Source organism: Ochlerotatus camptorhynchus, unplaced genomic scaffold, assembly GCF_037179485.1.
Source record: "Ochlerotatus camptorhynchus isolate MF236.1 unplaced genomic scaffold, CSIRO-AGI_Acam_v1.1 ptg000290l, whole genome shotgun sequence".
Classification (NCBI taxonomy): Eukaryota; Metazoa; Arthropoda; class Insecta; order Diptera; family Culicidae; genus Ochlerotatus; species Ochlerotatus camptorhynchus.
The window spans coordinates 1,887,193-1,901,215 of record NW_027040779.1 but is presented as its reverse complement, the minus strand read 5'-3'; the positions used below and the strand labels follow the sequence as shown (position 1 = coordinate 1,901,215).

At 45.6% G+C, this 14,023-nt stretch overlaps 1 pseudogene; it reads left to right on the top strand.

The window, feature by feature from the left end:
• Nucleotides 1–1,412: 1,412 nt before the first annotated feature.
• Nucleotides 1,413–9,124, top strand: LOC135706759 (uncharacterized; annotated as a pseudogene).
• The last annotated feature ends 4,899 nt before the right edge of the window (nucleotides 9,125–14,023 follow it).

Genomic DNA, 14,023 nt, shown 5'->3' with positions numbered 1-14,023 from the left:
TCATGGTGCTTTTTCATCGTTTGACATTTTTGTGCATTTGTGGTTTCTACTGATGGAAATGGATGACAAAAATAAAAGAAAACGTCGGAGCGTTCAGGAGGTTGTCGATACCGTAAATAAAAAATTAACTTGCGGTGGATACCGTTGTACAGTTGTTGATGGTTGTTGTTACACACAGACAACGTACAATGTTGGAAACTTTAAACGCCATGTTCAAGAGCTCCACCCGAGAGAATTTCAGATATTGGAACTCGGAACCGGCCAAGCTAATCCTCACCCGGAACGTCAGGATCCAAAGATTCCTGTGCGAATGACCAAGCAACGCTTATTTGGTGGTGTAATGAAGTGTGTTTCTGTACATGGGCTCCCATTTTCGTTTATTCATCTCGAAGGAATAAGAGATCTTATTCAACCCTACTGTGATGCCTTGAACGTGTCCTTTAACGATAAAAATCTCATTGAGTATTTACAAATAGTCGTCTCTGCGGTTGATATGCTAATCATGAGCAATGTCAGTGGAAAAATGCTATCACTAAAAATTGATGCTGCTTCAAAAATGTACCGCAGTGTCTTGGGAATTAATGCTCAACTGATAACGGAAGAAGGAGAATACAAAAAGTTGACACTTGGTAAGTTATAAAAACATTTTACATACTTTTTTGTAAATAAAAAAATATTATTAGGTATGGTGGAGTTGCACGAACGTCACACAGCTGTAAATTTGAAAGAGGAACTCTATCAGATATTGGCCCATTTCGATGTTGATATTGCTCAAATATATAGTGTAACTGTTGACAATGGCCGCAATATGGTGAAATGGTGCACTTAATGGAGAAAGATACTCTGGAAGATATCGATCATTTGCCTGATAACAGCGTCGACGACGATACCCAAAAGGTATCCCACGAAAAACTATGTGACTATGAAGGTGAACTTTTGGAGGACTACGATGATAAATTGGAAAGTATTCTGAGTGACCTTTATGGCATAATACATGGACAACAAGTCGTATGTATCCATTATGGAGCGCATACCACACAACTAGTTGTCTCAGATGTGTGCAAGGATAGGGGTCATCAAGTTAAAATCAAATCTCTTACAAAGCTGGTCACGTCTTTTCGTAATGCCAAGTACAAGAACTTTTTCGAGGTTTCTGGTGGAAAGTTCCAACAAGATGGAATTCGAATTTTATGATGAAACGAAGTGTGCTTAACAATAAAGATTTTTTCGATAAACTTGGCCAGGAGTACAACGAACTGGGTGAGTACATAAATTATCGTTGAGTAAAGTACATATTTTACAAACTTTTTCAATCGTTGATAAATTTCATCTCATTTTTATAGATCTCACCTCTTATTGGGATTTCATTGAGGCGTTTGTGGAAGCATTCGCACCATTATATGAGTGCACGGTTGCGATACAGAAAGAAAGGTGTACACTCAGTGATTTTTTTGGCCTCTGGATGACCGCATTTGGCAGAGTATCTGCGTTAGAATCGAACATGTTCCGAACTGCGATCCTGGAATCCATGCAACATCGCGAAAAAGCCCTGTTCGGTAATTACGCTTTTCAGACAGCGGTGTAGATGGATCCCCGGTTTTCATGTCATGGTTCGAATTTATTCTCATGGTCACATAAAGAACGCATAGTAGTATGTGTGAATATTCAAACATGCGTTGATATGAAATTAAAGCATTTGTCGATAGCACAAAGACGAGCAGCAGGTGATGCAGCAGTTCACGGGTGCAGGTAAGTCGGGTTTACCTTGGTTTTCTTTTCAGGTGCCGGTTCCAGATGCAGGTCAGTGCAATAAGCATTCACTAACACTTCTTCTTCTTCTCAAATTACTAACTACTTTATTTAATTGTACTTAATTCACCATAAATTCATTTATTCTTTATGTAATTCAATTTTTACTCTAGTTTCACTATCAATAGAACTTCACTGTTTACATTTTGTATCGTTGACGTCCAGGAACCAAGAGAGCACACTCACGATGGCTCGAGCTTTTATAGCTGAGGGATGATCGGAAGTAATGGTTTATCCATCTTGCCGTTCCCGAAGGGCCGTTAATGTCAGCCAACAGTTGTCGGAGTCGGTCGGTCTAACGATGTTCGGGAGGTCGGCAATGGATTTGATGTGTGGGTTGGCAAGTAGATGGCTCTGCGATGTGCATTCGTGTGTCGATATATAATGTTGATTCACGAACATTCTGGCCCCTTCAGTTCGAGTTGACTGATGGCTTCGATTATTGATGGCTGAATGGAGATTCTTCGGATGGTGATGAATTTTACGACGAAGATGGAGTGGTTTCATTCGATGGTGATGATGTGATCGGCAGCAAGCATATTTTGGACACCGGTCGAGTGAATTTTCCGTGCGGTGTTTGGAGAGTGACGACACGAACGATTACATCCGTTCCAGGGTGTAGTTCGACTATTCGAGCTGTTCCCCAGCGCATGGGAGGAGAATTCTCGTCCTTGATGATGACCAGCCGTCCAGTTTCAATTGTGGTAGATGGATTTATCCACTTCATTCGTGGCTGGAGAGTTGTCAAATATTCAGTGTGCCATCTCTGCCACAAATCTTGGAGGATTTTTTGAGTCTACTGAAAGCAGGGGTTGAAACAGTTGACGTTTTTTACTACACTCGCTCCGTTGTCGTGCGCGACAGTCTGTTTGTATTCGAACACTCATGCTCTACCGTCGTCTCTCTCACACAACACGAGCGGTAGAATAACATTCGAGCTAAAAGAGCTATCATATGACATGTGTGATTTCGTTGTAATTCCTCAATTTGGTGTAAATCAAACCATTTCTGATCAGAAATATTATTACTAGGACATCATTGCTTGCTATTTTCAGAATTCACACAAGCACACCATCAGCAGCTCTTATTATGAGAAAAAACTAAAATACATACATTCGTGACGGTCTTCGGCGACGGTGTCGTATGACAGAGCCTGTCATACGACATTTTAGTTTGGTACTGTACTATGATAGCTTGTTTTGCAAGTGTCGGAGGCAAAGGCAGTCAATTATCACAGAAAATGTGTCGACTACCGTGACCGCTTACAAGACTGACTGAAAGTGACGAAGACGATTGTACGGAACTGAAGAATAATCGAAGTCCGGCACAGCTTTCAAGGCGGAACCAGTGAGAAAGTGGCTGGGTGTGAGCGCCTCAAAATCGCTTGGATCGTCGCTGACTGGAACGATTGGCCTGCAATTTAAGCAGCATTCGATTTGAGCGAGAAGGGTTTCAGTGTCGTCGAAGGCCAAAGTGCGAGGTCCCAATACTCGGAAAAAGTGTTTCTGTGCCGATGCTATTGCTGCTTCCCACAGTCCGCCAAAGTGAGATGCTTTCGGCGGATTGAAGTGCCATTTGATCCCGTTTTTCGTGTATTCTTCGGCGACTGCAAATTTGTGATCCTGGCTGCGAAGTAGGCGACGTAGTTCGTTGACAGCTCCTACGAAATTTCGTCCATTGTCGCTGTAGATTTCGGAACAGAGACCTCGGCGGGAGACGAATCGTCGCCACCAGTTCTAGATGCACTGCTTTTGTACAGAAGCACACGAAAACTGCCACGTATGCCTTTCTCGGTGCTGCTCGTCGATGATGCGGTTGGATTTGAATGGGCCCCCAGTAGTCGATGCCGGTTACGGTAAACGGTCGGGTTGCAGTGACACGAGCAGTAGGTAACTCTGCCATAAATTGCTCTATCATTTTAGGACGGCTCCGGAAGCAAACGACGCAGCTATGGACCATCCGCTTGACGAGATCCCTGGCCCCTATGATTCAATACCGGAGACGAAGAAGTTGTGGCGCTGCGTGAAGATGTCGAAGATGAAAGGATCTAACCAGTAGCGATGAGAATGCGTGTGACGATGGTAGGATGACGGGATGCTTATTGTCGAACGAAAGTTGCGAGTTGCTAAGTCGTCCACCGATTCGAAGAACTTGATTGTTGTCGAGAAAAGGATGAAACCATCGAAGACGAGATTTAGCTGGTACAGGTTGTCGTTGTAGTAGTTGTTGTCGTTCGCTGCCAAAACATTGTTGCTGCACTAGCTTGATTAGCGTCGATTCCGCCTTGATGAGATCCTCCGTGGTGAGAAAGGTACTTGCTTGACGCTGAGTGGTTTTAAGCCGACAGTTTTGCAGAAACCGAAGACAGTATGCCGTAATCCGTAGCATGCGTGCGTAGTTGGAGAACTTTCCGACGTGCTCATCGATGAATGACGGTTCTTCAACTGCTATACCAGCAGTAAAAAGCGACTTCTTGGTTTCTCGCAGAGCTTCTTCGGGTTGATTAGGGTTGGATTTGGTTGCTATTGGCCATACGGTAGGTTCACGTTGTAGCCAGTCGGGACCGTTCCACCAGAGGCTGCTTTCGATGAGATTGTCTGCTGTCTGCTGTTCTGTATTCCGGCGACGTGATTCCACGAGCAGTTTTCGGTAGCAAGCTGGATTTTGGATACACGGTTCGCCACGATTGTTGTCCATGTAGAGGGAGAAGATTTCAGCCAGCAGAGGACTACAGTGGAATTGACCCAGAAAAATGTGTCCGCTGTCAGTTGAAGAGATTTCATTACTTTCTCGTAGAGCCAATGAGTGCACCGCACAGTTCGAGTCGCGGAATGCTCTGCTTCTTGAGAGGGGCGACCTTTGATTTGGAGGCCAGGAGCGCTACCTTGACGCAACCATTAGCGTTCGTTGATCGAATGTAGACACACGCACCGTATGCGTGATCGGAGGCGTCGGTGAAGATGTGGAACTGCAGTGACGTTGGTGACGGAAATAGAACGCAACGTTGAACACGTAGTTCGTGGAGGCAAGGAAGTTGCGACTGGTACGATTCCCAACGAGATTTGAAAGCTGATGGAAGTTCTTTATCCCAGCTCCATGCCTTTCCTTCATCGTCCATAAGTGTCCAAATGACCTGCATGAAGATTTTCGCTGTGGTTACGACCGGTCCAACTAGTCCTAGTGGGTCGAATAAGCGTGCTATATGCGAGAGTGTGACACGTTTCGTCAGAGCTTCGGTAGTGGAGCTCGGAGAAAGTTGAGTCTTGTAGCGAAGAACGTCGGTGGCTGGCTCCCAGTGCAGCCCTAGTGTTTTGATGCATTGATCCCTGTCGAGGTCAACTGATGACGAGAGCCCTGTTCTCGGTCGGGACGTCTTCTACAACCGCTGGTTCGTTTGATGCCCATTTTCGTAGTTCGAAACCTCCTCTTTTGAGAAGAGATTCTAGCTGCTTTCGTAGAGCGATTGCTTCTTCTACTGTGTTCGCTCCGGAAAACAGGTCGTCGACGTAGAAGTCCTTACGAAGAACGTTGGCAGCTTCGGGGAAGTCGGTTTGCTCGTCATCAGCCAGTTGCTGCAGCACTCGTGTAGCAATAAACGGAGCGCTGGCGGTACCGTAAGTAACGGTTTTTAGCTCATATGTTTGTAGAGGGGTTTCTGATGATGGACTCCATACTATATGCTGCAGGTTGTTGCTTCGTTGGTCCGTCAGAATCTGCCGATATATTTGTTTGACATCGGCGTTGAGCAGGATCGGGTGGATTCGGGATCGCATAGTCAGTGATCGGAGGTCTTCCTGTACAATGGGTCCGATCATGAGTGCGTCATTCAAGGATGGTCCATTCGGTGTACGGCACGACCCGTCGAAGACCACGCGTACCTTCGTGGTGGTGCTGTCCTCTCGTACTACGGCATGATGGGGAAGATGGTAAGAAGGATATTGCGCTTGCTGGTAATCCTGCACAAGTTCCATGTTACCTAGCTGCTGGTACTCGTCCATGAAATCTTGGTACTGTTTGCCGAGTTCATCGTTTCGAGCTAGCTGACCTTGCAGGAGACGAAAGCGACAAATAGCAGTGCGCCGATTGTCGCCGAGGTTAAAGAGGATGTCTTCCTTCAGAGGCAGAGAAACGATGTAACGACCTTCGGGAGTTCGAGAGACCGTTCGACAAAAGTGCTCTTCACACGCAGTTTCCTCCACCGAGTAGTTAGGGCTTGAGCTGTCTTCTTCGATGGACCAGAATTTCTCCATAAGGGTGTTCAAATCGGCAACGGCAGCGACGTTGGCAACGATCAGAGTGGTTGAAGGACACTGGGTGTTCTTCCCGGAGACAACCCAGCCGAAGACGGAATTGATGAGCGTTGGCAGACCAGGACCAAGTTGGATTCTACCCGAGACTTTGAACAATTCAAAGAAGATTTCCGCACCTAGAATGAGATCGATTGGGCTGGTTTGGTAGAAAGCAGCATCAGCTAGTTGAATGCCAGGCAGAATCTCCCAAGATGACGTGTCGACTGCAGCTGAGGGCAAATCGATTGCGACCTTCGGCAGCACGAGAAGTTCAACGGTGGTGGCATAGTTACAGACACGAGAGTGGATTTTCGAGAGGAACTTGAAGCGCGATTCCGTTGAAGACTGTCCTATTCCGGCGACAGGAAGGTGGATCCGCTTACGTTGGACCTTGACAAGTTGCGAAAACGTTTCTGTGGCAAAGCAACATTCACTGCCTGAGTCTAGCAGCGCTCTAGCAGCATGTTCCGTCCCATTATCGTCGACTACGATGACTACAGCGGTGGCGAGAAGTACGCTTTTGCGTCCGCGTCCAGCGGAAGCGTAGCTGGCATGCTCGTTGAGGGTTGCTGATACTGAAGCGGATGGTTGTTCGGTTGATTGTTGGCTTGAATTCTCCTTCGGTTGAGGCGATTCGATGACCTTCGAGCTAGTTGCAGCAGAACCTTGGCAAAGCTGAGTGTGATGGTGACCTCTGCATTTACGGCAAGTACTTGATGACGGACATTCCTTAGCCATATGCCCCTTACGCAGACAGTTACGGCACAATTGGTGGCGACGAACTTCCTTTTCCTTCTCATCGACATTGATTCTGGAAAATACACCGCATTGGTACAAAGGGTGATGATCTGAGCAAGCAACACACTTTCGTTGGTTGGTTGGACATGTTCCGTGACTGGCAACCACTCGTTGAACCGGTTTCTTGGAGAAGTTGATTGGTAACGGAGTCGCGGTGGTCTTTCCGATGGTTTGCAGAACCGAAACTCGGCGTTGAATAAAGGTCGTCAGATTCTGGAACGATACGGCGTTGAGTGTTCTTCCCAATCCCTCCGGGTAGTGGGATCTAAACGGGTGCTCAACATGCGGATCAGCAGAATGTCCCAGTACTCCGTTTGCTCCCCGAGCTGATGAAGGACTTTCACGTTAGCTTCGAACTTTTCGACCAGCGAGTGAAGCTCAGAAGCGGATTCCTTTCTGACGGATGAAAATTCGAAAAGCGAGTCGACGTATGACTGCTTTAGGCGTACGGGATTCTGGTAGTGGTCCAATAGTAGATTCCAGGCAACCTGGTAGTTTTTGGCGCTAAGGGCAATAGTTTGCACGAGCTTCAAAGCATCCCCAGAGAGTGACGAGCGAAGGTAGTAGAATTTCTGGATGTTCGACAGTTCATGCGACGAGTGTACCAACGAAACGAAAAGGTCGTGGAAGTTTAACCATTGGTCGAGATTTCCGGCGAAAACTGGCAGTTTTATGTCGGGCAACCTTACATGCGACGACAGAGGGCTTTGCGTGGTAGAAGAAGAAGATGAAGAAGTGCGTGGCGACGTAGGTTCGTTTTTATTTACAGCCAGCAGGAACCCTTTGACCCTGAAGTACGATGTCTCGAACTCGATGCGCTCTTTGAGGTGAGCCTCGATGGTTGCTTCATCCAGCGTTTCAAGCTCGGCTTGTATGGCGTTGAAGTCGTTTCAGATGGCCACGAGGTGCTCCAGTCGGACGGCAACTTCACGTGCACCAGTTTCCTCCTGGTAGCCATCGACGAACGCCTTGATGAGTCCGAACGAGGTTAAGAGGCTCTTCTGCCTCGTCTTCAGCAATTTAATTCGCCGATCGCTGGAAATCGTGGTAGGAACAATTCAATTGGGTGTACAGGATCTGCAAACCACAGACCGCGCAGATCAAAAGGGATGATTTAAGGTGATTGGAAAGCTAATTACCTGATCCAAGGCAAAGCTATGCCTTGTGTAAATTTCCAATCGACGCGAAGCAGGTAACCTCAACCTGGCTGGGCACGTGGTAAAAACCTCCAGTAGGGTAGGCGGATGACCGGAGTTCGACGGTAATCTGGCTCGAAGGACCACTTTGTCGATAGCACAAAGACGAGCAGCAGGTGATGCAGCAGTTCACGGGTGCAGGAAAGTCGGGTTTACCTTGGTTTTCTTTTCAGGTGCCGGTTCCAGATGCAGGTAAGTGCATTAAGCATTCACTAACACTTCTTCTTCTTCTCAAATTACTAACTACTTTATTTAATTGCACTTAATTCACCATAAATTCATTTATTCTTTATGTAACACAATTTTTACTCTAGTTTCACTATCAATAGAACTTCACTGTTTACATTTTGTATCGTTGACGTCCAGGAACCACTCACAACGGCTCGAGTTTTTATAGCTGAGTGGTGATCGGAAGTAATGGTTTCTCCATCTTGCCGTTCCCGAAGGGCCGTTAATGTCAGCCAAAAGTTGTCGGAGTCGGTCGGTCTAACGATGTTCGGGAGGTCGGCAATGGATTTGATGTGTGGGTTGGCAAGTAGATGGCTCTGCGATGTGCATTCGTGTGTCGATATATAATGTTGATGCACGAACAGCATTGATTCTCCATTCTTGGATTATTTGCTAGCAGTGTACAACAAGCTTACCAACAAATCACAAACATGGCATCAAGATCCATCACCTCTACCAGCAAATGAGGGTGTGCCATCTACATCACAGGGCAAGTTTAGCCTCAATAGTTACTTGTCTTCGAGGCTCGGCGAAAGTTCTGCAACGATTCCAAAAAGCAACACCTTAGAAATTAGGCTAAGGAGTCTTCAGCACCAACAACGGGTAGATGCTGATATTCAAGATTTCAGTATCGTGCACTACTGGGCTCAAAAACGCTTTGAAGATTCAGAGATGTGGAAACTGGCCAGGTGTAGTAGACATCCCCAAATCTTGATACAGTACACGAATTTACTACATCAGCAGAAACGTGTCGTACCAGCATACCACTTCATCAGAATTACAGTTCGACTTGTGAATCCGTAATATGACCGATTCACACGGTAAATACAGCACATACTTAAGCCAGGCTGCGAGGCTCTAATTTGCAAACGCAGCATAAGCTGTATATGAACTTTCCTTGTCTTTATATAACATTCACTCATTTACACTAGCGGACTCCAAACCTAAAACCTAATAATAAACACTCTGAGTTGAATCGTCAAAGCGTTCGGTAGTTTTATCCGAAAGTCCGAACGTATCATGGTCCTCAGGTCCAAACGTATCAAGGGTATTTGATAATGTTTTCCAGATTTTAGGATAACCAGAAGCCGCCATCTTGGATTTCAAAATGGCCTTGGACATCGATTTCCGTTCTCTATACGTCACCATGATTCCAAAAATATCCATATTGAAGGGTATTTGATTCAACAATATTTCACAATTATAATGTAACCTGTTTGGGCAACGCGCCACTTTCCTATTCGTACTATTGTTAACATTGTAATGCCTGCTATACCGTATTGTGTTTGTACGTTTATTGTATCGTGTGTGAAATATATTCAATCGTCTCGAAACCACCACCGCGGCTGGTCGGTAGAATATTCGGTCGTCTTTTAATTTAATCTTATACTGATCACAACGCAGTAGGGTCCTATCGTGCGCGATCATAACCGGAAGTCACTATCTTGGATTTAAAAATGATGGCGAACATTGATTTCCGGTATTTAGACGTCATCCTCGTTCTTAATATACCGATATTGTAAGGACAGAAATCAGTTTCCGGCATCTACACTTCGTCCCCGGTCCGAAGGGTGGGAGGTGAATTGTCCGTTGTCCATTATAAAATATATTATTTCGAACTATCATTGATACAGAAAGAATCCCTATCTCTATCATGTGATAGTTCAACTATCAGATGGACCATATATCATGAAAGCTAAAGGAAATGATATTGTTTCTATCTGTCCTATCCCATCATTGAGTCTATCTATCATTTTTTCTATCATGATAGTATCAAAGATGGGATAGGGGTTCTATCATGATAGACTGAGAGAGAATCTATCAGATAGAAACCTATCATTGTGATAGGCCTCTATCTGATAGATGATATTATCACCATTTATCAGATAATTTTGATGCCTGCGCAGCATCCTAAAATCACTACAATATGAAATGTCCATCAAATTCAGACAACTTTTGGATTTTTGTCCGAAATTTGTATGGACGGTGTCCACTGTGCGACGATCACTCAAGCACTTGTCACCGGGTGGATTTCTCGTTTTGGCGTACCGACGCCAGTTCGAATCGTCGCTGTATTCCGAGTTGGTTCACAGCCTTGGAATCAGCCATCTGCAAACAACGGCGTTCCATCCTCAATCGAATGGCATCATCGAACGGTGGCATAGTACGTTGAAAGCGTAAATTCTTTGCCACGACCCGGACCACTGGACCGAACACCTGCCAGTGATCCTGCTTGTTTGTGGACAACCTACAAAGAAGACATCCAAGCATCGTCAGCTGAGATGGTGTACGGAATGACTCTCCGCATACCGTCCAAGTTTTTCGTCGATAACACCACCAATCGCACCAATGCAGATTTTTTTCGTTAAGCTGCGAAAAGCTATGCGTGATCTACGACCCAAGGACACGGCATGGCCTGGAAATCGAGCCGTTTTCATGCAAGCACGTTTTCACCCGCAACGATTCCGTTCGACCGTCGTCATCGTCCCCGTACGATGGTCCATTTGAGGTGGTGAGTCGAACCAGCAAACACTTCAGGATCGACGTCAAACGGCGGTTGAAATTCGCATACACAACTGAGGAGCAACAGCCGCCACACAGTAGCTCTAGTCCCGCAGCTACAACTCCACCGACTAGGCTCACTCGTTCTGGTCGACGAGTCGTCATTCCATTTCGCTATCGCTAGATGGATGTTTAGCAGGGGAGTACTGTAGCATCATCAACGTCGCATCATCGAGGCGACATCATTAATCGACGGTGCAACATCTCGAACCCGATCGGTCCGCAATAAATTTAAACAATAGCCCTTTATTTTGCCTTCTGCACCAGTTTTCAGTAAATACTTTCATTATTACGATCAGCCAAAAGGCATTGGCCGCCTCTATATATAAACCCTGTAGATATGTTTTGATAATATTATTTTGTATCCACTAGAGAAAGTGAAAGTGAAGTCTTTTTCTAGCCCGTGTGCCAAAGATAGCACACAATACCTATTGGGAAAATGTTCTTGTGCAAAAAAGTAAGAGGTTGTATCCAAGATACGACCGTAGATTTGACGTATGATTACGAAAGGTAGTTTTGATGTCACAGCAAAAGTAGATTATATTTTAAATTGATTTCATAACTCGTTATCAGTGATAAAGTTCGATAGGTTGAAATTCAGAAGCAATTTGAGAGTTCTGTTTGTGAGGTGCTCTGTCGATGTCCATGTAGAACAAGCCAATCCTGGGCGATATGTCTTGGATACAAGCTCTTACTCTTTAGTTTACACTTTTTTCCAGTCATTTTTGGTCCTGAAAAGAACCGATGGGTTAGGAGATTGGAAATCAGTTTAGAACAATGCTGTGGAAATTGATCCTCGATGTTTTTGGAGATGATAGCGGTGCGGAAATGAAATATGTATTAGGGAAAACACATCAATCACAGAATCTGAGCCTACCGGACGGTACCTACGTTTATGACTTTAATTTTAAATGATCTTTATTTCTTGTATTTGTAATTTATTTATTTATTTATAATTAATTTATTTGGAGGGAAAAGCCCACAATAGTAAGCACAAAACCTCATCATTTCAGTACCAACAGATAACATGAAATCCTACAGATACATTTGCTTGAACTAAGCACTAAAGCTTGAGCTTGAGCTTGATTGACCGCCCACGGTTGCTACTCTGTTATTGCCAGATCAGCTGTAATTACACAGAGAACCAATAGACGATGCTTGGGACTAGCAATCATCCTCAATGTGTAAAAACTGGTGATCTTAAATTAGGCAATACCAGCGCCGGCCGCGCCCGAACACAGGTCAAGAAAGGAATGGGAAGGATTGTGTTGACATGACACTCGCTTTGATGGAAGCCGAGAACACCTCTGCACTTCCACGAGGAATCACTGGGATGTTGGATAAGAGGGTTGGGTTTGCAGCAGAGTTCGTTTTGGCCTAACGATCGTATAACGCGAAGGAGCTTGGGACTAAACCCACGGTCTTCTGCTCAGTAAGCAAAAACGTTTGCCACTAGGCAGACGAGCACCTTTTTAATCACCGAGTTGCTGTTATTACCATGTAGTCATATTAACAAATAAAACGATTGACGAATCTTGAATGTGGATGGGCCTGAGATATTTATTTTTTTTTATTTTATATAAAGTTTAGTTTTATTGTCAGTGTTTTTACAATTAGTTTTCTATTTCTAGATGAAAATTCAACTCAGCTACATCAATTCTACCGTTACTTCCATTAACAAAGCAGATGTAATTAATACAAAGTTTAAGAATTTCCACACGTTTTGTATTTTCTATTCCTATTAAGGCAGGTCTCACCAGGTCTTCAAATGTGAGTCGTCTCCATCCATCCAAAATGCCTGTTATCCTCTGCTGCAGGACCGTCCAAGCCGGGCCAACACGAGTGCAGGTGCAGAATTTATGGAGGAGAGCCGTTTGATTGTCACAATGTGTGCAGTTCTCGTCCGCCACTCGCTGCATCACAAAAAATAGCTTGCGATGCTCGATCTTCTCATTGACCAGGAGGTACAGTCTCGTCCGCTGCGCTGAAGTGAGCTGCTTTGCCGCAATGTTGCGCCACGTGCGCGGCCAGTTGGTTGTCGGGCTATTACGTTCCACCCTATGCAGGTCGGTTTGGATAACGAAATGTCGGTGGATTTGATCGGCGGAGGGGTTTTGTTGGAATTAGTGAGGAAATTGGGATAAACTAGATAGGATTATTTTGAGGTCAGGAAGATCTATAGAGATTGCTGGGCGGGGATTTACGTGGAGCAGAAGGGATCTAAAATAAGGAAGGGAATCGATCTCACGGATGGTGCCGGTTAATGGCCAACGACTTACATTTTAGTGCTGGTAGATGCAACTTCAGTCCTCCGTCTTCTCTGCTCCGTGCTAGCTGCATCATTGGGACGTGGGCCACCATTCCTCTCCACAGGAAGGTACCCATCGTTGATGTAATTTTCACCGTGTGCTTGGCAAGGGGCGGCAGTATCGACGACAGGTACCATATCCTGGAGGTGCCGACGTGTTCAGCATGATGACTCTTTGGTGCAACGTTAGTGTCCGTAGAGAGTGCAACCACATTTGCTGCGCGAACTTCCCTACCTGTGCATCCCAGTTCAACGTCGTCATCAGGCGGATTGAGTTTGCGAAGACAACACCCAGAATTTTGACTACATTCGCTGTTTGCAGCCACGGGGTGATGATCGCGTTGCCTTCGCAAAACCCAACGTCAATGGAAATAGTCTTCCGCAAGTTCAATTTGGCACCGGCGGCTAGCTCGAAGCGAGTGAACAGACCATTCATCGCCTCGATTTGCCCGACCGATGTGACGATGACGCTGATATCATCCGCGTAGGCCACTAGCAAATCATTTCCGCATGCTTGCTCGAGTCTGACCACCAGTGGGTGGAGGTACAGCACGAAGAGGTGCATGGACAACGGGTCCCCTTGCCGTACCGTTGGATTTCGAAAGGGCGAGAGAGATGCCCATTGATGAGCAGCCGTGAGGTTGAGCGATTGGCAATCTGTGCCAGCAGAGCGATGAGATTCTCGTTGAATCCGAGCTTCCCGGCACGGCGATGGTGACGGAGACTGGCGATCCGATCTTTCAGAGCAAGGGTGACTTGGAAGATGTTTCGCTCGGAGTTAGAGCATTTCTGTCCATCGCTCAGCACGTGGTGGGCTCTCATCACCCGCTCTA